This window comes from Lissotriton vulgaris, chromosome 5, assembly GCF_964263255.1.
Source record: "Lissotriton vulgaris chromosome 5, aLisVul1.2, whole genome shotgun sequence".
In the NCBI taxonomy this organism is placed as follows: Eukaryota; Metazoa; Chordata; class Amphibia; order Caudata; family Salamandridae; genus Lissotriton; species Lissotriton vulgaris.
In genome coordinates, this window is record NC_141693.1 from 1,026,425,419 (window position 1) to 1,026,452,786 (window position 27,368).

The 27,368-nt window shown below is 47.3% G+C and overlaps 1 protein-coding gene across 2 annotated transcripts in view; it reads left to right on the forward strand.

The window, feature by feature from the left end:
- The window catches only part of OGA (O-GlcNAcase), a 548,350-nt gene that overhangs the window by 464,360 nt on the left and 56,622 nt on the right, over positions 1–27,368 (forward strand). The gene's annotated exons all lie outside the window — the stretch shown is intronic.

Below are 27,368 nucleotides of genomic sequence, written 5' to 3' on the forward strand. Positions count from 1 at the left end.
TTCTAGACAATTAAAATCATAAAACACAAAGTTACCAAACAGATAATAGTGTCTGTTACATTATTCATCTGTCTATTGTTGCATTTCGTCATCCCGGTGTAAAATACTCTACTACTTATCTTGATCTACACACATATCTATTGAATTACACTGCACATTGTGTGTCTCTTTTAAACAAATCGCATGATCTTCTTCTTGACAGGTATTATTAGTACATATATACTACCCTCTCTTTTGCCTTCCCCTTGGACATGTGTACATCCATCATGGTATCCCCATATTTCCATCACCGAAAAATTGTACCTCCTGTGATTGAATGCGTACCTTGTTAATCCAAATGGATTTATTATCCACGTGGATGGAACTAGTTGGTTCCACGGGGAGTCCTTTTTTAGAAAATTTGGACCGCTGGTGGATTTGGCTTTGCTAGTGGTTATTCGCAAAGTTGCTCTGTCTCTAAATAAAGACATACAGATACCCAAAAAATTTTTTTATATACATGATAATTTTCATGTTTGGGCTGCATACAGTCATGGATCTCTTTAGTACATACCATAATCGTGGGTTAATTCAATTTCCACTGCTTAGAGATCGTCTTATTTTAGAATATGGTAGGGGACTTGATACCCTCCTTCTATGCCTGTGGATATAAGAGCACGAATGTGCAGGCTTGTTTTTAATTGTTCCTACCCTATTTTTACTAGTAGACAACATACCTTAATAAGGCTATATTCCTGCCGTGTTTTAGCTGCCAGGAGGAGCCACCGTTTTATATAGTCGATCGTCTGGCACTGTTCTCCCTATGGAATTAATATTAATATTGTTGGATATATCGCCTAACTTTCTTATTGCGCTCTCTTAATTTTATTATAAATTTCACTGTGATAGCACTCACCGTGGGAGCCGGAGTGCTGGTTGCAAAAAAACCAAAACCTCTTTCAATTAGGTAAGGATGTGTGCCACACACGATAAATGTTTCGTGATTCTCCTCTTCTGTTTGATGATCTCTGTAGGGGATTGCGTACCAAAAGTTATATTCCTATTTTTAGATACACTTACTATTGTTTATATTTAAATCTAAATATATGTTCTCTTCTTTACAATGGTGTAATTAGGGCATATAACTCTTTTGCATGTGGCTCTATTATAAGATTTCCTTTAACTCGATTTTTTGTCAATTACTGTAAGGGGCCAACAAAGCCCAAGCTGTTTAAATAGATGTTCAGTCTCTATATTTACTCTAATCTATACCGGAGGGGTCTGCGCTATGATCATTTCACTCACCAATATTGTTGCAATCGGCCTCCCTGCTCCTTCCTTCCTGGCACCCCGTCCTTGTTCTCACCGCCCGGCGTTCTCTGGAAATGAACGAACCGTGACGTCTGGCAGCCTAAATAGTAAATGCCAGTTGATTGGGCGCCCAATTGCCGCTGTTTTGATTGGTTGTGATGTCTCTATGTTGTAGCGGTAGCTATGGCGACCGCCGAGTTAGCGAGCTCACTCCGATTGGCTGAATTTCTTTTTAGGGCAAAGCCTATTTGTTTAAAGCGGAAGGGCGCGTTACTATGGTAACGCTGCCGCTCTATTTCCCTGCGGTTACAGCTCTTGTTACGGGCAAAGAATGTAGTTTTTTGGGGGATGAACTGCATAGCGGTTTTGCTCATAGGACGCGTTATTTTTGGGCGCCCAATTACCGATGTTTTGATTGGCTGTGATGTCTCTATGTTGTAGCGGTAGCTACGGCGATCGCCGTTTTAGCAAGCTCGCTCCGATTGGCTGAATTTCTTGTTAGGGCCAATCCTATTGGTTAGAACCAACATGGAAAGTGGCCTTTCTAGTGGCAATCACATCGCTAAGAAGAGTTAGTGAGCTTCAAGCACTAACAATTCAAGAGCCTTTCATGCAGGTTCATGCTAATAGGGTAGTGCTGCATACCAACCCTACATTCATGCCTAAGGTGGTGTCGCAGTTCCACAGTAACCAAACCATAGAGCTACCCGTTTTCTTCCCAAATCCGGATTCAGTGGCAGAACGAGCACTGCACACTTTAGATGTTAAAAGAGCTCTCCTGTATTACGTTGACAGGACAAAGGATTTCAGGAAGACTAAGCAACTGTTTGTTGCCTTCTCCCCACAACACAAAGGCAACCCCATTTCTAAATCAGGTATAGCCAGATGGATTGTTAAGTGCATACAGATATGTTACCAAAAAGCTAAACGCACATTAACAGTTTCCCCAAGAGCGCATTCCACAGGCAAGTTAGGGGCATCCATGGCTTTCCTAGGTAACATTCCCCTAGAGGATATATGTAGAGCAGCCACATGGACCACCATACATACATTTACCAAACACTACTGCGTAGATGTACACTCCAAACAGCAAGCTGCTGTAGGACAGGCTGTTCTCAAAACCCTTTTTCAGACTGCTGCAGCTGGCAAGAGCAACCACAGCTAAGGAGGTAACTGCTATTTATTCTATGCACAGATATGAATTCAGCAGCCCACATGCCTCGAACGGAATATGCTACTTACCAGTATGCATCTGTTCTTGGCATGTAGGGCTGCTGACATTCATATCGCCCGTCCTCCTCCCCGGTGTCTGTTGCAGCTGTAGCACTCAGTATCATTCTCAGGCATGGTCATCACTTACTGTATTACACTCCATCTCTGCCACAATGGTGAAAAACAACAATCTGAAGATGGAGAGGATGCCCATGCGCACTGTAGTCCAGGGGAGGAGCCACCTATCTCGTGATACTTCGAAGACTCTTCCAGGACAACAATGTGCAATCATCCGGACCCAACACTAGGCGGCGATCTATGCACAGATATGATTGTCAGCAGCCCTACATGCCAAGAACAGATGCATACTGGTAAGTAGCATATTCCTTACCAAACACTACTGTGTAGATGTACATTCCAAACAGCAAGCTGCTGTAGGACAGGCTGTTCTCAAAACTCTTTCAGACTGCTGCAGCTGGCACAGGCAGCCACCGCTAGGGGAGATACTGCTATACATTCTATGCACAGATATGAATTCAGCCGTCCACATGCCTTGAACGGAATTTGCTACTTACCAGTATGCATCTGTTCTTGGCATGTAGGGCTGCTGACATTCATATCGCCCACCCGCCTCCCCGGTGCCTGTCGCAGCTGCAGCATTCACTCTTTGCATGGACATCCCTTACTGTACTATACTCCATCTCTGCCACAATGGCGAAAAACAATCTGAGCATGGAGAGGATCCCCATCGCACTGTAGTCCAAGGGAGGACCACCTATCTCGTGATACTTTGTAGACTCTTCCAGGACAACAATGTGCAATCATCCGGACCCAACACTAGGCGGCTTTCTATGCACAGACATGAATGTCAGCAGCCCTACATGCCAAGAACAGATGCATACAGGTAAGTAGCATATTTCTTTCCGTCAGTGAAGACCTTGGGGAAAATGTTGGTCCTGATGATCTCCTGCATACCACTGATTCCCACCATAAGACTGCTTATGAAACTAATTAAGGAATGGATCCAAAATCATTGGTCACAGGCAACTGGGAGTTAGGAGATTCTAGTTGTTGTAACAGTCTAGGCACAAAAAGAGATGACATGGTGGAGCGTGAACAACATAACAGTGGGCAGAGCTTTCTTTCAACCAACTCCAACATTGACAATTACCACGAATGCATCCCAACACAGCTAGGAAACGCACAAAGAGAGTTCAACATCAGAAGGCTAAGGAAAGCAGGCCAAACTAACTAGCACATAAAAGTCCGGGAGCTCTAACCCTAAAGGCCTTCCAAAGGCAAGTATAGGGAATGACAGTGCTAGTCCAAACCGACAACACAACCACAATGTTCTACCTCAACAAAAACAGCAGGGAAAGATATATGTTATCAAAGCTAGCCCAGAAGATGAGGAGATGGGTCAGTCAGAGAAGAATAACTTGATAGCAGTAACTGTGATGCGCAGAAAATGTAGAAGCAGACATATTAAGCAAACTGGAATCCTTATTGCACAAGTGGGAAAAAATCAACACTTAATTCTGAAGGTGTTCTAATAGTGGAGTACTCCAGAAGTCAATCTGTTTGCAACCCCTGAAAATGCAAAATGCCAAAACTTTGCATCCAGACACCCACACCACATCTCCCTAGAGCGTGTCCTTTCAATAGACTGTTAAAAAAAATTGAGTAGGCCTTTCCTCCAATTCCACTCATACCGCTAGTGATAAACAAGTGCAGTCATAAATTATATTGATCTTAATTGTCCCACAACGGAAAAGACTGGTGTGGTTCTAGTGAAAATGGTGCAAATGAAATATAAAAAGGCTACCAGCAACACATGACCTGCTCTCCGTGCAGGGAGGCACGATCCATCACCTGGACCCCAACAATCTGAGTCTAGCTGTCTGACTCTTGAAGATATAGAGTTTGGGCGCCTATACCTCCCAAAGCAATACATGGACATCCTCTTCGGGATGCTCAAAGACCAAGTTCAAGAAAATGCTATCCTGAAAAATGGAAGCCTCCTGTGGTGCAGAGAAGGGTAACTGTTCCACCACCGGACACAAGATACCTCCGTGGTCAGGTACCCAATATACCTCTTAGACAACAGTTTAAACTATGCTTAGCTAAAAGTTCACTTGGCAGCAATAGTAGCCTACACACAAGGACATATAGAGAGAAGCTGCTTCATGACACCAGTTATCAAAAGGTTTCTAGATGGACCAAATAGTAGCTCCACCCAGAACGCCATGGACGCCCATGTGGAACCACAACTTGCTGCTGACACAACTAAGGAACCATTTGAACAGCTCCACAGGGCAGAACAAAGGTTCTTAACCTTAAAGACTGCTGTTCCAGTTGCTTTCACATTGCTATGCAGAGTGAGCAAGTTGAAAGCACTAACCACCCAGGAGCTTTATCTGCCAATACACAAAAACAGATAGTCATGCACAACAGTCCACATTTCCTAGCCAAAGGTTATATCACATTCCACATGAATCAAACAATTCAGGTATCAGGTTTCTTCTAACAACCAAAAACGCATGCCAAAAAAGCCTTGCATATGGTGGATTTGCATAATGCAGTAATGTACTACATAGAAAGGACGAAGAAAGGAAGCAAGTTCTATGTATCATTTGCAAATTCAAACAGAGGCTCACCAGTGATGAAAGGCACAACTGCAAGATGGATATTTCAAACAATCCATATATGCACCCAAAAGGCAGGCCTGCATCTAGAGGCAAGATCCCACAGCACCTTCCACAAGTAGCAAAAGGGAGCCACACTTGCCTTTCTAGCAAACGTTCCAATGAATTATATATGTACAGCAGCCACTTGGTCATTTGTTCACACCTTCACCTTCAAGTTAACAGGGAGAGACGGGTGACACTAACACCACTTGTGGAAAGTGCCATCTTTCTTGCATGGTATGCCCCCACTGTTTGCTGAATTGCTGATATACTTTGACTGAGTGTGCCCTGGGCTCCTGCCAATCAGGTGCCCAGGGCCTGTGTTTCTTTCCTAAAACTGTGTTGAAGCCTAAACCCAATTGGCATCTCTGGCCACATGTCAGCCCCTGGTAAATGGTACCCTGGGTACCCAGGGCCCTGTGACCAGAGAAGGCCCCTAAGGGCTGCAGCACTTATTGTGCCATCCTAGGGATCCTGTACCCTGACACACACACACACACACTGCCTTTGCAGGCTGAGTGTCCTGGTGGAGAACAAAACAAAGAGTCGACATGTCAATTTAATGTACAATGCACGACAGAGGGCAACTTAGAGCTGCCCCCTAAAACTAACCCACAACCTGTGTCCTGACTGAGAGGCTGCCTAGGCTGCCACCCAGCAGACATGTTGCTGGGCCCCTGGCAGCAGACATGTTGCTGGACCCCTGGGTAGAGAGCCATCCGCTCTTGTGGGGCTGTAACAATGCACATCCATTGGTGAGGTGCTAGGCCTCCGCCCCCAGGATGGGCCGGGGTAGTTTCAAAGGCATGCCGCCTTTGTAGGCTTCTCCAGGCCACTTGCTGTACTCAGCAACTGGCCCCCACCGGTTCTGACCCCCACTCGGGCGGGAAAACCTAAGTGACGAAAGGGGTGTGCCAGCCTCTGCCAACCCCACCCCTCAGGTGGGGGAGGCGAGGTAAAGCACAACTCCGGGATCTCGCCATCTTGAAAATGGGGAGCCCTACCCAATCAGAGACAGCCACCTGCCCCCCTCCCACAGTTGAGAGTGACAGCATAGGTGGTGTACTCACCCCAGGGAAGGGACACATTGGTCCCTGAGCTTCCAATACCTGTAACGCCCCTAAAATTAGTATTTAGGGGCACCATGAACCTTCTTTCCTCAGATCATGTTTCCGAAACAAGAAGAAGAACAAGAAGAAAGAAGACCTGTCGTGCAGCTGCTAACAAGAGGACAACACCAACTGACTTGTCCCCAGCCCTACAGGCCTGTCGAACGTGCTCCGGCTATATCCCGGCGTCTCTTGTGGTCATCAACCTCAAAAACCCTGGATGTCTGACTGCCTTGCTCATCCAAAGAATGGGACTCCCACGAGCAGTGGTTCTGCTCAAACAGCAACAACTCCTGGTGCCAGCCAGGAACCGCGAATCCAGCACACTCTGCACCTGCCGAGCCGGGCCTGTGCCTGAGTGAACAAAGACCACGAATCCAGCACCCAAGGACGCTCCTGATGCCTGCATCCTCACAACCAGGGACCCCTCCAACCGCGGCCAGCTGAGGTTAAGATTTCCTAACACCAAAAGGCACCCCTGCGCCCCACTGCCCCCTGTGCTCTACTCCTGGGTGGCTACCTAACCTACAGCTTCCCAACTTACCTCTCGAAGTTGTGGTCGCACTTGAAGAACCTCCGTCCCCGAACTTGCAGCCTTTGTTCGTCTTGCAGCTTTCCCATTGAAATACATTGGGCGCTCGAAGGCCCAAAAGCACCCTGCACCCAGCCGCACTGGGAGTGCCGCATCTGTCCTATTCTACTTCCCCACTTACCCTGTGTAAGTGACCAGGAGCCCAGCTCCCACAGCTGTGTGGCTTGTCTGCTAGCAGCCACCAACCAAAGGCATGTATAGGCTAACATTGGGCCCACTTACTCTCCACCAGGCTGCCGCTGAGGGTGTAACAACTGTACCTACCTGACCCTGGGAGACCCCTGAGTCTTACCCCAGAAGCTTAACTCTGCCAGTCGAGTACTTACCCAAAGACCGATAACTTGATTTTCTCCATAGGGTAGCATTGGCTGGTTTTCCTTTAGAAATTCTGTCTAGTTTTGCAACGTTGAAATCAGGAGAGACCCTAGTGCTGGATCTTTGTGCCCAGCACTGACCCTCAACAGTAATTACAACTGTCATTTTCCAATAACCTGATTTTCTCCCATAGGATAACATTGCCTGGTTTTTGCCAGACATTCTTCTAAGTGTCGATTTTTAAAGCATACAAATATTCCCTAAAAATCGCCTGTGTAACAAAAAGGATTTCTTTCAACTGTTTACAGGAAATGCACCAGGGCTGAATCCAGGATCCAGCCCTGAGTAAGAAAAACATTTAAGTGATTTTATTGCATTTACTTAAAACTTCCCATTGAGCTCAATGTTATTATTGTATTAAGTTTATGTTGCATATTGCAACAACTGTATCTATTCCATTCAAAAGTCTATTGCTATTTGAAAGTATTCAATTGCAACAGCTCTAAAGTGACTCTAAAAAGAGGGGCTGATGCAGAAGAATATCAAATCCCTTTAAAGAAAAGATTTGTTGAAACTAACCCTTCCCCTCCTCCTCTTCCTCCATCTATTTTTCCTTCATCACCACCTTTACCTCAGCTTCAACCAATTTCACCTGAACATTTACCACCACATACACCTGAAAACCAGGATGATGGGCATGATGATCAGGATAGGGATGATGATCAGCCATTACAAGTCCCATGGGATTATTATAACACCAATTCTCCTACAGGTAATGATCCTGACCTGTGCCCTACTAAACCCTCTCCACCAGATGATAGTGTACGCTACATTGAGTTACTGGGTACAGCTGCCAACTACTGTGGGGTGCAGCTACATAAGGAGTCATTAGAAGAGGATTTCCTCTTTGAAACCCTCAGTACCACACAGAAGTCATCACATACACTAACCATGCTTAAAGGGATGGTCAGGCATGTAGATGACCTTTTTAATGACCCAGTCAGAGCTCGTATTCTTACCCCTAGAGTGGACTAGAAGTACAAGCCAGCACCATCGGACTCAGTATATATAAAGGGACAATTGCCACTAGACTCCATGGTTGTGTCCAATGCAAGAAAAAGAGCCAACTCCCTGACAACAGGAGAGGCTCCACCTCCTGATAAGGAATCAAAACTAATTGACGCTTCTGGGAAAAGGGTAGCTTCTAAAGTAGCCAATTTCTGGTGCGCCTCCAACACTCAGGCACTGTTAGCGCGATACGACCATGCCCACTGGGATAAAATGGAACAACTGATCCAATATGCACCCTTGGAACACAAATCAAAAGCACAAGATGTGGTTCACGAAGGGCAACTTATTGCAAACAATCAAATAAGATACTCTCTAGATGCTGCAGACACTTCTGCTAGAGCTATAATCACTAGTGTCCTTTTAAGGAGGCATGCCTGGCTCCGTTTTATCTGGTTTTAAACCTGCGGTACAAACCTCCATTTTAAATACCCCGTTCGATAAGGAATATGTATTTGGCCCAGTGGTGGATTCTTTTCTTGAGAAAATGAAGAAAGATACTGAGGTAGCCAAATCTATGGGAGCCCTTCATTCTACACAGGGTCATGCTTCCTTTCGACGCTCCTTTTACCGAGGAGATTCCTAGAATACCTAATCAGAAACCACCTCCACCTATAAGGGCAATACCTACCCTCTTCATCTAGGGGTTATTTCAAGGGAGGTTACTGGGGTAACAACGGTAATGGCAGGGGCCGTGGTTCAAACACACGCACCTCCCCCACCAACACAAAGCAGTAACTTGCCTCCACTTCCCCCCGACCACTCAACACCTGTTGAGGAGAAAATGTCAGATTTTCAACCAATCTGGCTATCAAGAACAGACAATTGGGTACTCCAAATTATCCGTTCTGGTTACTGCCTGAAGTTTATCAACACACCTCGAAATATTCCACTAAAGCCCCACAAACTATCACCAGACCATCTATACCTCCTCAAACAAGAGGTACAGTCTCTACTTCTAAAAGGGGCTGTAGAGCTTGTGCCGCCCCAACATCACAGGTTGGGCGTTAACTCCTTTTATTTCCCAATTCCCAAAAAAAGACTGTTCTCTCAGACCAATTTTAGATCTCAGAGAACTCAACCAGTAAATTCAGTCAGACCATTCCCACATGGTGACACTTCAACAGGTACTTCCTCTACTACAGAAAGGCGACTTTCTATCTACTCTAGATCTAGAAGTCGCCTACTTTAATATACCAGTTCATCCTGCTCATCACAAATTCCTCAGGTTTGTTGTAACAGGTCAACACTATTAAGTTCAGGGTACTCTCATTCGGTGTCCCCACCGCCCCCCAGAGACTTCAAAAAGCGTCTCGCTGTTGTAGCTGCTCGCCTCAGGAAACAAAGCATCCATGTCTTCCTGTACTTAGACGACTGGCTCATCAAAGCCAACACGTACCGACAATGTCTGCAGCACACTTTCAGGACAATTTGGTTACTGCATCAACTAAGGTTCACAATCAGTGTGCCAAAGTCACATCTCCAACCAACCAATACAAAGAACTATCTAGGAGCCACAATAGATACTCAAACTCTTGCTTTTCCCAGATCAGCCAGAATTCGAAATATTCAGCCCTTAGTTCTCCGATTTAAGTCCAACCATTGGATTCCTGCTCGAACTTACATGCAGCTACTGGGAATGATGTCATTCTGCATCATGATCGTTCCCCATGCCAGACTCCACATTTGCCCACTTCAAGAATGCTTAGCCAGTCACTGGAACAGGTCACAATGTCTATTGACCTATCTAGTGTTGGTAAGCGGCTGTACTCATCGCTCTCTGCAGTGGTGGAACACATAAAATGTATCGAAAGGACGGACGTTCATAGAACCGGTTCCACAGATAGTACTGACATCGGGCGTGTCCCCCACTGGCTGGGGAGCTCATCTACAACAGCACACAGTGCAAGGCTTTGGAGCCAACAGAAGTTGCTCCACATCAATCACCTAGAGCTGCTTGCAATATTCCTAGTACTAAAGGTGTTTCAAACTCACCTAGAGTGCAAAGCTGTCCTAATTCGTACAGACAACATGACAGCCATGTATTACATACAAAAACTAGGGGACACACACTCTCTCCAACTGTCCCACATAACCCAAGACATCTGGAGGTGGGCCATTCACCACAAACTTTATCGCCTAGCGTAACACCTTCCAGGAGTCAAAAACCAGATTGAAGACCTCCTCAGCAGGCAGAGACAGCAAATACACGAATGGGAACTCCACCCTCAGGTCCTCCTTCCATACTTTCAATTTTGGGGAGTCCCTCACATAGACTCTTTGTCTAGGCCTATCTGCCCCTCTGCCTCCCTTTCTGCTTGTATCTGTTAGCGCCAAGACGCTGCAGCATTTGTGCGCTCTATAAATATTTCAGTCTGTCAGTCAGTCATAGACCTGTTTGCCACATACCAAAACGCAAAATGCCCAAACTTTGCGTCCAGGTATCCACACCCATTGTCCAAAGGCAATGCACTATGGATGAATAGGTCAGGGATATTTGCTTACGTTTTTCCACCTCTCCCACTCATTACATAAGTGGTTCGGAAACTCAACCAAAGATCCCTGACACAGATCCTAGTTGCTCCCACATTGGCACATCAACCTTGGTTCACAACCCTATCGGAACTCTCAGTAGTTCCTCACAAGCAGAAACTACTTCTCACACCCAGTCTTCTCACACAGAGCCATGGAGTCATAAGACATCCAGACCAGAGTCAACTCAATATGGCGATGTGGCTTCTGAAGTTTTAGAGTTCCGCTATCTTAATCTACCGTCAGACTGCATGAATATTATCAAAGAGACTAGACGTCCTACCACAAGAGCCTGCTATGCAGCAAAGTGGAAACGGTTTGTGATATACTGTAATAACCACATCAACCCACTTGATGCTTCTGTACAAAACATTGTTATTTGTTGCATCTAAAACGTTCCAATTTAGCTTACACTTCCATACGCTTACATCCTGCGGCAGTAGCTGCATACCTCCAGAACAGACATCTGCTATCCCTTTTTAGATTGACTGTTATCAAAGCCTTTATGGAGGGACTCAGTCATTCCCCGAGACGTCCACCTACTCCAGTATGGAATCTCAATATTGTTTCCACCAGACTAATGGGTCCACCCTTTGAGCCATTGCACAAATGTGAACTGCAATTTCTCACATGGAAAGCTGCTTTCCTCGTTGCCATCACATCACTCAGAAGAGTGGGTGAGCTTCAGGCATTCACTATAGAAGAACCCTGTTCGAGGCATATGAGCTGCAGATCTTACACTTAGCAATAGATCGCCACCTGGTGTTGGACTCGGATGATTGCAGGTTGTTGTCTTCTTGGAAGAAGTCTTTGTAGTCACGAGATAGGTGACTCCTCCCTCGGACAATACTGCGCATAGTCATCGACTCCATCCTCAGATTGTTTTTTACGCCACTGGGTTCGGATGAAAGTTTTCTGCTCTGGCTAGAAAAGGCTTTTCTGCATTTTCTAAGCGAGAAACTTTAAACAAAGTTTTTTCGACATCGAATAGACTTTTTTACATCACCAGCTACATTCCGGTGCGTCGACGCGGGCCGTTAGGCCCATCGGCGCCGTGCGGCCTACGCCTCATGGACAGAACTCCATTCAAGAGATGCCCGGTATGTCGAGCAAAATTCCCTCATAGCGACCATCACGAGGTTTGCAACCTCTGTCTCTCGCCAGAACACGACGAGTCGACCTGCACAGCCTGTGCCTCCTTCCGATCGAAGAAGACCATCCAGGATCTGAGGGCCCGTTGACCCGATAGGAGGAGATCAGCACCAGCACCGGAGGCCATCTTTGAGGAGGAGATCGTCGAAGAAGACGTCTCCGAGGAAGAATATCCAATCGAAGATGTCTCCGAGGATGAGGCTCCACTCGGCGCAGAGGAGGACTCGCCTGATCTCCAGATTATATCGGGGGCAGAGGATTCGGACGATTCGATTCCATCTCGACAACCCGTGAGTACATCTGCCCCCGTGAACAGCCACCAACCAGGGGCCCCTATCCCTCATTGCATAACATTGGGTCTCAGCGATCTGCACCCGGCCGCCCTACTGCAGCTGAGGTTGCTTTGAGAGTGCACCCTCCACCCTGGGGGAACCCTAGTTCTAATCCCTGAAAACCAGCTCTCAAACCTAAGGACTTATAGTTAAGTCAATAACATTGTTTTCTCCCATAGGACTACATTAAACTGTTTTCTTGTGAAAAGGGTGGAGTTGTTTTGTATGAGTCTCTAACTGCAAATCTACAAAAACTGACTTACTTACCTTTCCTCTAGGAATTCTTCCAGTGTGATATCTAGGCATATCACACTGGGTAGAAAATCACTCCAAAAGTAATCTGTCAAGTAACTTGAAAAGTAACTTAAACTGCTTTACAAACAAATGACTTAGCTTTAACCAATCGAAATTGCTTCAGCTGCATTCAGACTGTATTTACCTGCATTATTCTTGTAAAGTGTTATTCTACTTACCTGTACCGGGACTGTTCCTCTTTTATTTTCCTGCAGGTCTTTCTTTCTGGACCCGCTGTCCTTAGTTACCAAATTTCTTTGGGCAGGCAAACTAGGGTAGCCCAAAAATGTACCTTATCAGTGTATGACGGTGCACTGAAGTAACCAACCTCAGGGTTTGTTACTGGTTGGCCCAAATGGTCCAGTTAGGAGACAGATTATTTGGGGACAGACACAACTCTGCATCTGATACAAATCTAGCTGCAGATTCTTTACTTTAGAATTCTCTACAGGCACCAGACTGAATCCGGAATTTCTTTTCAGCAGTACTCTTGCACGTCGGTAGAGGGCGTTTCGCGACTCCGTACCGACTTCATCCACGTACGCAACATCACCAGAGTCCATATAAGACCCTCTGCTTTGTGATGACGTCCGTTTGTTCTGTGACTATTTACCGCACCAAAAACGCGGATCCATCATAGATGCTGGCTGTAGAAATAGAAACCCACAAACAATGTTCATAAATTTCTGGCCCTAATGGGTTAGCACCCACACAAAAATGGAATATAAGGGATCAATGTAGAGGAGGCTACGAACCACGTGCAAGGCGGAACATCAGATTTCACGCATCAAGTTTATTTTTATGGAGAGCCAGAAGTAATTTGGAACTGTATCATTAAACACTGGACTATACCTTGAAGTTTGATTTACACACTGATGCACTGAAATTTTGTTAGTGTTAAAAAAAAACGCGCATTACGAGACTTTGATTCTGGTGATGTTTTGCACAATTATGATGCAACCTGGGAGTTGTAGTGTGAGAAGGAGTTTGGAGCAATTAGAGTATTAGAGTATTACAGGTGATGATTCATGTCGCGCAAGAGGGAGGGTCCAGTTGGGAGATGGGGTGGCAGTTGGGTTTAAAGATCAGGTGTGGTTGAAATGCCGGGATACACTTGTTTTGACGAAGAGAGATGGAAGGATGTTTGTTACAGGTACGTGAGGAGGGTTTGAGATGATGAATAGAAAGTATGAATGAATGAAAGCAATGAGGTCGATATGTATGGTAAATTTCGTTATGACTATGCACATTTAGGATGTGAAAGGCCTTATCAGGCGGGTGTGAGGTTAGTGAAAAAAAACGATCAGTATGAAATAACGTGAGGTGCACGATTGGAAAGGCAAAGAGTTAGGGCGGGAAGCTTGTTTGGGACTATCTAGAAGCATAGTAGGATTCGGGATGAGTGTCTTGTATAGAGCGATTTACGGCAACAAGCATGCGGGCTTAAGACTCGAAAGGAGGGGAGAGAACAGAGGACGGTCAGAGTTATGAGTTAAGAGGCGATGTGATGAACGCATAGGATAATCAATAATAATTAAACCAGAATCAAACTTATAAGCGTAAGCTAATTACGAGAGGAACCGCATAAGTTTCTAGTCAGAGCATCGTGCGTTATTAAACTGTTTGACAATTGTTTTAGATGTGTTAAATTGATAAATTATGTAAATCTCGTGAGTACAGTGGTGCATTGTATGTTAATGCCTGTTTAATTAATTGTCCAGTTACCCCTAACGAAGGGCCCATGGAGGCCCGAAATGCATTGGGTTTGCAATAAACTGCTTATGATGAAATTTGCTTCAATACATATTCTTGATAGAAGAGGTTCGGATGGCCTCATCATGAATATGAGAAACATAGGAAATTGGCATTTCCTTTCATGCGGACTTAAAATGGATAATAAAATGAAAAATATGGAGTAAAAAGGTTTAAAACGGCGGATTATAATTAACAATAACTGCACATGCAGCAGCTACTGTGCCATGTGCAGGGGCACTATTCAGTGTTCCAGCCTTGTGTAGAAATAGTGTGCCATAAAAGATAAATATCTATTTTAACAATTATGAATTATGGCGCATGGGTAGAATTCTACGGTAGGGAATCTGCGGCTAGACTATTTCTCTACCAGATGAGGCGTTAGTTTGTTACTTATTCTTTAAGATCTGAAAGAGTCTATTAGTTATAGATTCCTTACCTTAAGAATTACCCCATGGCGTCCGACTGGATACAGAGAATTTTTTCCTCCACAGTACCCCTGCTCTTCGGTAGGTGGCATTGGTCATCTGCATCGTGGTCGCCGGCATGACGTTGCGGTGTCTACTTAGACGCTGCCCTGTGCACTGACGTCAGTTCTTTTTCTGCGCCAGCCTAGCGCAGATCCGGAGAGAGCTTGCGCCTTAGTCACTTTTTGACTAGACTTTTTTTTTACTTTTGTGACTTCTTTTTCGAGTCTTCGACTCCTGGTGCACGAGGGATGACCCATCGTGCTGGCTTCAAGCCCTGTGAGGTCTGTCACAAACTGATATCTATGACTGACCCGCACCGCGTGTGCCTCTGGTGCCTGGAACTAGACCAAGACCCAACGTCGTGCTCCGACTGTCAGGCCATGAATCCGAAGGCTTTGCGGGAGCTGTTCCCAAAGCTTCTGGAGGCTCGGTAGTCTGCTCCTCATCGTTCCCAGACTCGCTCGAGGGGAAGGTCTCGAGACCGGTTATGGAGCCACCACACCATGTCCAAGTCTTCTTACTCCTCGGGTAAGTTGAAGCACAAGAAGGAGGCGAAGAAGCATTGTCGCTCTTCACCTTCTCCCCGTCGGTCGGCCGACGCAACTCTGGATCCGGGGCGTCATTGCTCTAAGTCTCAGTCTCAGGGAAAACTCCGCTCCTCCACCCACCCCCACCCACCCCCCCCTGTTGAAAAAGGTACAGGCAGAAGACCTTTTCCGAAGTCGCCCGGCATTAGCCGCCTCTATACCCACTCAAGTTTACCAAACAAAGAGGCAGGCGCTGGAGACTGGAAGGCAGGAAACAGAAGTTTTATTCTCTCCGGAGGAGAAACACATCAGTTCGGACAGCAAGTATCGTCACGAGGTGCTCTAACCGCATCTCTGAGGCCTGGCCTCTTATACACAAGTTTATGATCTTTATTGCATGTAACACATTCTTGCAATGCTTTGAAGTATGAAAGGACATCCTCGGAATCTCCCCTTCAGGCCCGTTCCCACACACATTTACAGTTGAAGTCCCCACCCCGGTCACAACAGGTGATGATTATCGCGCAGCTGGACATTCCGCCGATTCACGGAATGTGCGGGGTTGATCGGATCTCATAGGGTGGGGGCTTTGATCAATTCGAGGGTCCTTAAATGGGGGAAGCTTCCTACTGTACGGGGGGGGTGCCAATAAACAGTATCCGCAGGGTCAGGTGGCGGTCTGGGAACGAGGAAGACAAACGGGCACACAGGAAGAGGGGGTTTGTATCAAAGGACCTGGGACCATGAAAGGGATGAAGGGAAGTGTCGCGCTGGGAACAGGATAGGATTCCGAGGCAGAGCCGCGCAGATGGGGGGTGACCAGTGCGTGGGGGGTGCTTGTGAGGGCGAAGAGCCGTGCTGGGGGTCAGTGGCGTGCAGAGGGTGGTTCTGACCAAGGTACCTAAAATGGCGGGTGTGCACGACAAAAAGTGTGGCATCGGGAGAGAAGGCAAGATGGCGCAGATAATGTTTACCAAACCGTATTAATTTTCCACAGTCCTCCCTTTAACATTCCTAAGACATCTTGCTGGCCTATTTCCTACCATGTCTACTGTGGCAGTCATAAGTAAAGAAGTAGGAACCCAGGTGAAGGAGCTGTGCATAAACATTACATTTAAAATCTTTCATTTTAGGAGGCGGGCCCATCGTTGAGCTCGTTGCAGGAAAGTCATAGTAATGCAATATCGGACAAAAAGGATTCTGTAGTGAGAGCGTTGGGTACATTTCATAGATGCTTATAGTCATTCGGAATATGAACTGATAGGTTATTACATATGTAAGTTCATTTCGTACTCGGTTGGAGCGTAATCAATACAATGGTAGCTGGGAGAGAAATGAGATGTAGTAAAAACGATAATCAGGGGTGTCATTGTTCGAAGAGGAGGGGTGTTGCTTTTTCCAGTGTCTTATTGTCGTGGACCATTATTAGTGAGTTCTCAGCATTCTTTGTCGTCTTCTGTTGGCACTGTTGAGCACCGGCGGTGGAGCTATGCGTCCAGCTCTATTCCAGGTCCTGCGTTGCAGGGCATGACCTTTTCTTCGTTTTTCCGGTCAAAAAAAGGTCCTTTTTCGCCCTGTGTCCTAACTATTCTTTCACGGGTACCTTAGACAGGGCACCCAAGTTTCATTTTAGTTCGCAACAAAACCCTATTCTATCCGATTGCAGTTTTTCTTTTTCGAGTCGATTGTCAAAGAGTTCAGGTGGAAGAAGGGGGTGTGTGAGCGGTCCTTATGGTAGGTCGGAGGAAGAGGGGATGGAGCAGGGCCAGATCGGGAACAGACCAGGGGGACGGAAAATTTCAGGTAGGCGGGCCCATGACCGGGCTCAGAGGGTAGGGACTTTCCGGCACATGTTGATCATCGAGTAGGGGCATCAGGTCAGCCCTTTCCTTTCATTTTGTCGGAAACAGTGCCTCGTCCTGCGACTCCTTACTGTTGCGGTCCCGCCTTGGCCAAAGTCGCAGATGATCCACGATCTGCAGTCAGGCCGCGTGCTCCCACATCCGGTCTCTCTCTCCTCCGACAGTGGTACCCTTAAATGAGTTTGGAAAGACAGTCTTTAGAGAATTGGCATAGGAAGGTAATCACATAAGTCTATTTCTCTCCCAACTCCAAGCAACTGGGGAAACATCCGTTACATTGGGGATTACAACCAACGTATAGATAATTGATGAAAGGTTTGCTGGATTTCCTACAACTTTCCTTTGTACCTATTTCTTTGGCGTTTGTTGGTTTTACATTCATTGTCGTGGTACGAGGTCTGATACCTATTCATTGCATTTGTTTATTACAGTCACGTCAGTTCTTCTGGCAGAGACCCGCTTTTCTAGTACGAGTCTTACAAAGCTATAACGTCCTTCAGGGCTTTGTATTTTACGAAAAAGTGCAACGTGCTATCACCATGGTCTGATAGGTATCTTTCTGAGGAATGAACATAGGCTAAACAATTTTCCATTATATCAATGCATCCTATCTTTCAGCTAAACATTTTACTCTCAACAGGGTTTACTGCAACAATTTCTTCATTTCAATCTAATCTTAACTTCGCAAACATCATTCTAATTTCTACATAGTCTCTTACAACCTGGCTACTTCATAAAAACGGGGGGGGGCTTGCGATAACTATTCGACTCATCCTTGGGGTGATCGGGGTCTTATGAAAAACAACTAGGAACATAGCAAACTGGGGTGAGGGACTATCGTCTTGCTTTGAGTCGCAAGGGCGTTATCTAGCAGAAGGCTACAGTTCAGTTGGTAAGCGTTCAGGGACATTTCTCAAATTCTAAATTTTGTAGCTTGTTCATCAACAAATCATTTCTAGGAACAACGGCTGGCCTGGGTCAGCCGTAAGTCGACCCATCTCTTACAACCAGGGGTGAGCCACATTTTTCAAACTCTCGTCCGGGGCAGCTGATACAAAACTGGGGGCGTTCTGGGAAGACTGGGATGCTTCGATCACTTTTACTGTTTGGACATTGAGACAATTCGGGACGGGGAAGGTCGCGTTACCTGAGGCATTTTATCATAGAAGCCACTGACATGTAGTTCCCTGATTACGGGTCAGATTAGGGAACCTCAGTCGTCTTACCTGTCCTTTCCTTTTTGGCCAATTTAGGTTACATCAATATTTAGCAGAAAGGAGAGGTAGTAACATGGTATCAATGTGATTTTATTTAGGACAAATTTGTTCAAATACTTGCGGTATTTGGAGCCAATTGGGTGGTGCACCAGGGATGGGGGTTCGCCAATTAGGTGCCAGTCGTTAGGAAGAGTGGGAGTGTGGAAGAGAGAGAGAGAGAGAGAGAGATGTGCAACAATAGGCTAAACAGTACACATGCAACATGGAGAGTGGCCGTGTACTAAGGTAGGCCATTCAGCGCATTACACAACATGAGACATTACAGATCTGTGTTAGAATTTAGAAAGCATGCAGTTTGGGACGGACGAGCATTAGGCCGGGTACAGAGGGACATGCATTGAGTAAGAAGCACCATTGTGCCGCACTTCTCGCACTCTTGGTCCTTTGCCTAGTTAAGTCAATGTTTCAGTCGCACAGAAAACATTTTCTCATAGTTTCAGACATACGTGACATGTGCTCATTCACGCAACACGGGTTAGGGGTGATCGCGTCTCATCATATCATACAACTATTGGCTCTTTCGTTACAAGAGTAGTTTGTGGGCGTCTTTACGTGCCACCTTGCAGCGTGAGTCCGCTTCATGTATCAGACATGGCGTGGCTTCAGATCTTCACTATACCTCAGTCGGGATTCCAATGTAACCTGTAGAGGGAGGAAAAGAGGGGAAGGGAGGGGGACAACATTCGAGCATATCACATGTACGGGCACGAAAGTCCTTTACTTACCACCTACTCGTCTTACCTCCTCGGGATATAATCCCTGAGGTCTTGGTTTCCGAAGCCAGGGGGCGGGCAGTGTGGTAAGGATGGCAAGAGATAGGTTGTTCATGAGGGAGACGGTCCGAGTGTGGCATTATAGGTCGTGTGTAGGGAAACGTTAAAAATCAGAGGCGCTTAGTGCGAGGTATCTAGTTTGTAGATGTATCTAGCTATCGGGATCCTTAAATCATTCCCAATGCTGTGATGTCCTAAGGCCTATCGGCTCTTCGGCCAACCCTGTTCCCTAGTACCTTTGAGTACCATACCTTTATAACATTTTATCATTTACACCGCTTCACTTTACCCGTTCTCAGAAGTCGAGGTCCTTCTTCATGCGTTTGTTCCTGGGTCAGTCGCACATTTGGAGGCAACGTATCGTGCCTTAGATTCGATCATTAATCCGGGGCTGAGCAACCATTTTCTAATAACCTTAAAAAGAGAACAAAACAGATCGCACAGAAAAAAAACCCTCCCGCTGATCCCACATTTACAAAAGTATGCGATACCTGTTCATAGTTTGAAAAACCTTTATTTACACGATTTGATCAGCATGTAAATATGACAGTGCAATCGTATTTGGCCGGACACGGCGTTGGTTGAAGCACGTACAGTAGGGGGCTATTTTGCAGCATTAAAAAAACATTTAAAAAGGGTTTGTTTTGTTATTTGCAGGAAACTAAAAACGTCTATCAATAATTGAGGGATCAGGGGGCATTCGTTTCATAATTGGAAGCATAGTTAGACTAGTTGCAATCAAATTTCCTAGATGCATACCGTGGGCGTGTGTCATAAGCGACGTTATGTATCAGTTACAATAATATCATAATAAATCGTACATTGAAACCAACATTTTAACGGGATCCTTTTACATGTTCGCCAAGTGAACCCTCCCCCTTTTTCGTCAAGTGTACAAAGGATCATATACATACCTCAGAACATCAAGTCTTATTAGCTAAAAAACACCACGAGGTGTTCGTTAGTTCCTATTGCCACCGGCGCCATTTTGGGCGAGGCCGGGTTAGTCCGGAAGTAGCATCAGGGACAAAATGTTTCCAACAACCGGCGGTTGGACCAGAGTCCTTTTCGGCAGTTCAAAACTTGTGCTAACAGAAGGGGCAGGCAATGTGGACCGTCAATCAAAAAGGGGAGGGAGGCAAAATCTCCCCTACCGGGTCACGTTGAGGTTCAGCCAGAACTTGTTCGAGTGATCAAGGCAGTTGCTCCCCACCGGAAGCCTGTAGGGGTCGAGGGCTCCTGGGACTCTTGTAGAATCTTCAAAGCTGTGGGGATGTTGTCGGAGGTGGGGGCTCGTGCCCAGGTGGGCAAGCGTCCGAGTTACGTTACTGGTCAAAGTTACTCTAGCGGCCTACACTCGACTTCCAGGGGGCCCAGACGCCATTTTGAGACTCCGCAGCAGTCGCCCTTCGTCGTGTCTGCAAGAGTGGATGAGACTTCTTGGGGCGAAAAATGGAACACCGTGCCGTAGGAGCAGGACATTCGGCTCGGGGCGCTAGGGTGTAGCTGTGGCGCCTCCACCTGGGGAGGCGAGGGAGGCTCGTTCGCGCCGCCTCCCTCTCCCAGTGCACCCCACGCCGTCCATTTGCGCGGGTATACATGATGGCCACCCCACATCCCGTGCTCCACAAGTACACTTGAGGGCCATCATATGTCTCGTGCTGCGCAAGTAGGGTTGCTGGCCATTCTTTGTCCTGTGCTGCGCAAGTATGTCCGTCGCCCGGCTGGAGGATTTCGGCGCCGGGCTGGGAAACCTCCACCTGGGGAGGCGAGGGAGGCTCGTTCGCGCCGCCTCCCTCTCCCAGCCCACCCTGCACCAATTTTTCAGTGGAGGTATTTGTGATGGCCGGACCAGGAGATACGAGGGAGGGGGTCATCTGCATTCGCCCCCTCCCTACTCGTGGCCCGGGGAACGCCGCCCCAGGAAGAAGAGGATGGGGAAGGCCATTTCATGCCGGGCCCGCAGTGCCTCCTGGACATCCCACCGGCGACCTCTTCGATCGACGGCTGTCAGCAGGACCCCGCCCCACACGTGCTGTGTGTTTCACCTTCCGGATGGGCGTGACCGGTGACCTGCTGCATTTCGGGAATTTCCGGAGTGGGGGTAGGTATTTTTGTTTTTTGTTCATTGGGCGTGGTAGGAGGCGGGACAGGCATGCCTGGGTAATGGGGGGTGCCCACAAGAACAGTTTTCCTGAACGGGGGGGTTGTCTATGCAGGCCGGTAATTGCTTTTGTCCACAAAGTGGGGGAGGCAACAGAGAGTAATCAGTCCCATTGCACTCGAAGTCTGAGTTTATTAATGGAATGTATACTAGTCTGTCCGAAATTACTCTGTGTGTTGTTCCTGTATGTTATCCGAATGGGTGGCTTTTGTGTTCGGGAACAGTAGCAGTAGTACGGGGTTCGTCACCGGGTGACCTAGAGCTTGCCTGGGTTTCCCGTCTTAGCGTTGTTCGACCTATGAGAACTCAAACATGTCTCTGAAATCTGTCTGGCGAAATCTGTGCCATCGGGCGTAATCAAACGTGGTGGTTCTATCTGGCCTGTCCGTGTCAGTCTGATTCATCTTTGTCTCACGCCTTTTCCCTTTCTGCCGGCCTGTTATTTCTGTCGGCCCTCTGCTCTTACCCGTGTTCAGTAAAGTTGGGCATTGGGCTTTCCAGTGCCCGGAATATTTACAAAAAGCACATTGATTTTGTCCTAAGTCTGTTCGTCCTGCGCGTAATGTCGGGGGATTACGTTCGGGTCGTCGTGTCTTGGGGTTGTCCTGTCGGTACATCCCTTTACACCGTTCCCTTCCTGGGTTTACTCCTTGGAACCGTGTCGCCGCTATCCCTTCCTTTGGCCTATCAGATGCTTGGAAGGTTGTCTGTCGCGTTTCTTTACCTACTCTGACTTCGTCTCTTTCTTTTCGTTGCATTGCTTCTTTGCGCCACATACCGAGACTGTCGAGCATAATAGGCGTTGTCTTACTACTACAAAGGGCTATTTCTAACGTTTCTATTTTATCAAGGTCGAAGGATCCTATCAGTGGCCACTGTTTCTCTTGATTTTCTTTGGTATACTTGTGCCATAGCTTAGTATAAGCTATGGTAACTAATCCATACTTTGTGAACATGTCTTTATTAGGGGTGCCTTCCAGCGGAGCTAGATGGTCCACCTCTAATAAACGGTCCGGGTTGAACCAGCTACCAATCAGTGAGGAGAAGATAGACATGACGGATCACAATGGGGACAAAAGTCAGCACTGCCTATCCTATCACTGCGTGCAAAGACTAGACAGAATATTTCTATTCTACGTTGTTTGCAGGCAGTGAATACCTCATGAGCCAATATCAAACAGTCAATGTTCGGTCAATCAAACAATCAGTGGGGAGAATAAGTAGGCCCGCAAAGGTCTGCGTCACCTACCCTTTCACTATCTGCAAAGAGGGAATCTGTTCTTTCCTGTTTGCAGACAGAGAATCTCCAGAAAACAATCCGCGAACAGGAGTTCGGGTTCAATCAATTAATCAGTGTGGGAGAGGGAAATCTCCCGAAAACAATCCACGAACCGTAGTTCGGGTTCAAACAATCAATCAGTGGGGGAGAAAGATAGGCACGACGGCTGCGTTACCTATCCTTCACTGCTCGCAAAGAGAGAGAGCCGGTTGTTTCTCCGTTTGCAGACAGCGAATCTCCAAACAAATCAACAAAGAGTAATACTAGTATTTTCCAAACAATCAAACAATCATTTCGCAATTCGTCGTGTTTACACGACCTTACCCGGACCGCATGGACAGTTTCTTGTCTTCCAAATCCAGCGCCCGATCGTCCTCTTTTCTTCGTCTTCCTCGCGGCACTCCTGATGGTTCCCAGTCAGGACCGTAGATCACTCGAGAGAGAGGTCTGTTCGGAACCAGTGAAGTTCGGATGATCGGCTGCCAGACGAGGGTCTATTGGGCAGGAGCTCTCCCGATCGTTGCAGTCGTTCACTCTGTCGTCAGGACCTCTCCCACTGGATCCACGTGTCGCTGATGGGCCCCACGTTTGGGACGCCAATTGTTGAAAAAGGTACAGGCAGAAGACCTTTTCCGAAGTTGCCCGGCGTTAGCCGCCTCTATACCCACTCAAGTTTACCAAACAAAGAGGCAGGCGCTGGAGACTGGAAGGCAGGAAACAGAAGTTTTATTCTCTCCGGAGGAGAAACACATCAGTTCGGACAGCAAGTATCGTCACGAGGTGCTCTAACCGCATCTCTGAGGCCTGGCCTCTTATACACAAGTTTATGATCTTTATTGCATGTAACACATTCTTGCAATGCTTTGAAGTATGAAAGGACATCCTCGGAATCTCCCCTTCAGGCCCGTTCCCACACACATTTACAGTTGAAGTCCCCACCCAGGTCACAACAGGTGATGATTATCGCGCAGCTGGACATTCCGCCGATTCACGGAATGTGCGGGGTTGATCGGATCTCATAGGGTGGGGGCTTTGATCAATTCGAGGGTCCTTAAATGGGGGAAGCTTCCTACTGTACGGGGGGGGCAATAAACAGTATCCGCAGGGTCAGGTGGCGGTCTGGGAACGAGGAAGACAAACGGGCACACAGGAAGAGGGGGTTTGTATCAAAGGACCTGGGACCATGAAAGGGATGAAGGGAAGTGTCGCGCTGGGAACAGGATAGGATTCCGAGGCAGAGCCGCGCAGATGGGGAGGGTTTATGGCCCATGCATGAGAGAGCGGGGGGTGACCAGTGCGTGGGGGGTGCTTGTGAGGGCGAAGAGCCGTGCTGGGGGTCAGTGGCGTGCAGAGGGTGGTTCTGACCAAGGTACCTAAAATGGCGGGTGTGCACGACAAAAAGTGTGGCATCGGGAGAGAAGGCAAGATGGCGCAGATAATGTTTACCAAACCGTATTAATTTACCAACCCGCCCCCCCCCCCCGGTTTCTGGGAGCCGGAGCGTCTCCTGCCCAGCTTTGTATGTTCTATGAAACTTTGGGCAGCCTGACTCAGCTGGCACGCCCTCAGACCCTGCAGAGTCGGTCAGGGCCCTAGGCCTTCGATGCCGGTGGCTCTGGCACCGAAGGGCATCCGTGGAACCAGGCCTGGATCCGGATCGTCAACAGATGACCTTACTACACCTTCCCCGGCGCCGATCCCGGTGACGGCGCCTCCGGCATCCGCCATGCCTCCTGCTGACGCCGTCCCCATCCTCATCCCCAGATGGACCCAGAGCCAGACCAACGTCTAATCCGATGCCGGAGGGTACTTTTGTTCCCTTGTTAATACCAGGTGCTCTTTATCACCCTGAAGGTGCTGATGAGGATTGGGAGGGGTCGCTGGACCCTTTGGCAGACCAGCTGGAAGAAACGGACTGGAGAGAGGAATTTGGTGATGCCAGTGGTCTGGACACTTCACCAGATCTTGGCATGCTTTCTTCCCCTACCATGGCTACGGAGGAGGGAGCATCCTATGCTGTGGTGGTGCGTAGGGCAGCTTAGGCCTTGGGCCTGGAGCTCCCTACAGTGGCAGGCAGGACTAATCTCATGACGGATGTGCTTCAACCTGCTGCAACTTCCTCTGAACCCCTCTTGCCCTTCAATGAAACCCTCACCGACGTCCTTCTGTTCACTTGGTCCAAGTCCAGCACAGGGGCTCCTGTGGAACGGACGATTGCCCGCCTCCACCTCCTGGCCCTCCGCAAACCCATTTTCATCACCCAACACCCTTCCCCCGAGAGCTTGGTGGTCCAAGCTTCTTCTTCAAAGGACACATTCCCTTCTGCTCCTCCAGATAGGGAATCCAAGAAGTTGGGTCTTTTTGGGAAGCAAGTGTTCCAAGGCGGCAATAGCTTGTGACTCTTTTAGTCGTGAGTAGAATTGTGGCCTCCTGTACGCTTTTCCGCCTGTACCACTTCTGCCCAGAGTGCTGAAGAAGATGAAGCGTGACCGGGCCCAAGTCATTCTTGTGGCACCGGACTTGGCACAAAGAGTCTGGTACCCCGAGCTCCTGAGCATGGCTATCGATCCGCCGATCAGACTGCCCATTCGGGAGGATCTTCTGTCGCAGCAGCAGGGGACGGTTCTCCACCCGAACCTGTCCAGCCTCCACCTCCTTGCGTGGAGATTGAGAGGTGACAGTTGACTGCTCATGACCTTCCACCCGAAGTCTGTAATGCCATCTTGGCAGCCAGGCATCCCTCCACTAAGACGATATACGCCTGTCGATAGAACAAGTTTGTGGCTTGGTGCACAGCAAAGGCTGTGGATCCTCTTCTTGCCCCTCTTTCCGTGATTGTTTTTTTCCTTCTCTCTTTGGCCAAGCAGGGCTCGCCTCTGGGCACTCTTAAAGGCTATCTGGCAGCCGTTTCTGCTTTTCTTCGGCTACCAGATCAGCCCTCTACGTTCAAGTCCCCTATTGTAAGTAGGTTCTTTAAAGGCATTATTCATCTCTTTCCTACATCTCCTTCCTTTCATAATGCATCAGTGGGATTTGACCCTTTTTTTTTTTTTAACTTACCTTATGTGTGCTCCCTTCGAGCCTCTTCACAACTATCCTCTTAGGATTCTCATGCTGAAGACTGCTTTTCTCGTTGGCATCACCTCCGCTAGTGAGCTTCAAGCTCTTTCTTTGAAGCCCCCCTTTCATCTCAGTGCATCCAGACAAAAGTGGTGCTTCAAACGAGAACCTTATTCGTACCTGAAGTTGTCACTCTCTTGCACATCGGACAGACTATCACTCAGCCCACCTTTTTCCCGTTTCTGCACCCTTCCAAGGAGGAGGAGAGACTCCACTGTCCGGACCCGAAACGAGCGCTATCTTTCTACCTTGACCGCACAAAGGATTTCCGGGTGGACGATCAACTCTGTGTTAGTTATGTGGGTGCCAAGAAAGGTCGGGCTGTGCAAAAGCATACCATATCTAGATGGGTCGTCCTTTGTCCAAAGATTTGTTACGATTTAGCTAGAAAGGAACCTCCAGTGGGGCTGCAAGCTCATGCCACTAGAGCTACGGCAGCAACTGCTGCTTTGGAACGTGGAGTCCCACTCATTGACATCTCCCAGGCAGCCACGTGGGCTTCTATGTACACATTCACTAGACATTACTGCCTGGATAGTCCCGTCCGGAGGGATGGCTACTTTGCCCGTTCTGTTTTCAAGGACTTTCTGGTGTGAACTTGGTTTACAGTCCTTCCTCTAGGTTTTGGTATTGCTGGGGTATCTTTTCTAAGGTAAAGAATCTATGACTAAAATTCTTTCAGATGAATAAGTTATCACCTTTGATAACGATGACATATATTAGTTATAGATTCCTTACCGCCCCAACCGTCCTTTCCGCTCTGCGAACTAATTTCTAGGGACTCTTGTAGTGCCGTAGTGTGGCACACCAGTGGTCAGTGTCTTTCATGGCTCTGCTCTGCTAGCGTGGATAGTCGTGTCAGAACTGACGTCAGCACTCAGTGGCGGGGACTAAGTAGACACTGCAACGTCATCCCGGTGACCACGGCGACTGACACGGAGTAGTCTGACTCCACCTACTGATGCGCAGGGGTACTGCTGAGAAAACACTTCTCCGGATCCAGTCTGCCGTTTGTGGGTAATTCTAAGGCAAGGATTCTATATCTAATATATGTATCTTACAGATACATCTTTACCAAAGGTAAGTAACGTATTCGTTCGAGCTGGACACCCTTGAAATATGAGGGACTCTAACCTGCTCTACAGTGGCACCCCCTCACTGTCACTTAGCACAAGTGTTCCTGATCCTGTGCTTGTGAGATCCTCTGAAGCACAGTAAATGGTTGAACAAACTTAACTTACCAGACCTCAACCAAATTTAACAAGACTTCAGATGATCCAGAACCAGGCTGCTTAGAGCAGTTAAAACATCTCAATATACCTCTGGCAAACCTATCCTGTTGAAGCTCCATTGGCTTCCTATACAAAAGAGGACCCGTTTCATATTGCTGTCTGGTTGTCAAATGTTTATCATTCTGCACCAAATTGTCTCAAAAATAGATTTAATCTGTACAAAATACACACATTGCCTTCATTCCTCACAATCATATCTTCTGTTATTCCCTCACTTTAGCAAATGTTGCAATTATGTTTCTATTATAGCATCCAAATCATGAAATAAA